Below are 1,347 nucleotides of genomic sequence, written 5' to 3'. Positions count from 1 at the left end.
AAGCTGATTGCCGACAGTGACAGAGATGCAGCTTCTTCATGCGCGAGAGCATGTCAGGGGATGCGCGCAGAGTGGTAAAATAATGGTTAATTATTGATTACTAATTTGAATCAGTACATTACAAAGAAAACAATAGCTTAAAAACCAAAACCCAACCGATTTCATCAGAGATTGTGGAGAGTCGAGTCCAGATGTCAGTAAATGATTATTTTCAGAGTGTATTTGGTTTAAAAGCAAGAGTGTTATACTGGATGGTGACTGAAGGTGTTTTAGATTATGCGCTGGTCTAGTTATTCTGAATGGATCGTACAGTAAGATCAAGACAGCAGGTTTAGTGGTCTTTTAGCGTCTCCCTGTGGTCCTGTTTGATATCGCAGCTTGACTGGTGCTTAGTTTTATTAAAAAGGTGGTGGGGATGGGGGGAGGGGGACACATTCTGGATAAATTGATAGTCACGTTTTTTTTTTAAAATAGAGATCATTATTCTCCTACGAACAGACAACTAAACAAAACAGCATGTAATGTACTAGAGGTTCTTACAAAATGTTAATGGCTGCCTTTTTTTTATTATTGCAAAATCTGCACCTCTTCTGTGGCAAATTTTTATTTCATAATGATTCTTACTCCGTGAAGTCAAGCAACAGAAGTTAAGTGACAATATGCAAATACTACTGGCCCATTTTGGGGTGAACTAAATATACAGGACTAGTTTTACACGCCACTGTTTATAGCACATGGTGTTCATCCTTTGCTGGGTCGCTTTAAAAAAACCGGGGCATAAATTAAGGGTATACCCACTTCTCCAGGCACCACTACACCACTGGATATAGTGAATTTCAAGTTTCGTCTTCTGCCACATCCACTCAGCTTTTCTGCATTGTCTTTTCATACTCTGAACTGCTGTTGATTTTCTCCAGGCTGATTTCTGTCTACCAGTCTTCTTGCTGACTTTCACAGGAGCAATATCATCAATAACATTCTTAACTTTTGAGTTAAAGGAATCAAGGAGAAGATCAACAGAGTCTGCAGAAATGCTTGAAGACATAGCCTTCATAAATAGCACACTAGTGTTCTCGTTAATGCATCTCTTTCTGACTGAGACAGTTCTAGATTCAGTGGTAGCAGAGATCAATATATCAAAGAAAATACAGAAGTGATCATATAGTGCTACGTCCTTAATAACATTGGATGAAATGTTTAGACCCCTACTGATGAGTAAATCTAAAGTATGCTAACGATTGTGTGTAGGTTCATGCACATGCTGAATCAGGTCAAAAGTGTTTAAAACAGTTATAATTTATTTTCTAGTTTCGATTTCTGCATTATCTATGTGAATATTAAAATCCC

At 37.9% G+C, this 1,347-nt stretch overlaps 1 protein-coding gene across 1 annotated transcript in view; it reads left to right on the top strand.

Annotated features, from left to right (window-relative positions):
* Nucleotides 1-1,347, top strand: part of LOC107559533 (myosin light chain kinase, smooth muscle-like) — a 97,001-nt gene that overhangs the window by 51,781 nt on the left and 43,873 nt on the right. The gene's annotated exons all lie outside the window — the stretch shown is intronic.

The sequence above is a fragment of the Sinocyclocheilus grahami genome, unplaced genomic scaffold (genome assembly GCF_001515645.1).
Source record: "Sinocyclocheilus grahami isolate Dianchi unplaced genomic scaffold, SAMN03320097.WGS_v1.1 scaffold690.1, whole genome shotgun sequence".
In the NCBI taxonomy this organism is placed as follows: Eukaryota; Metazoa; Chordata; class Actinopteri; order Cypriniformes; family Cyprinidae; genus Sinocyclocheilus; species Sinocyclocheilus grahami.
This window is presented reverse-complemented; position numbering and strand designations above follow the sequence as displayed.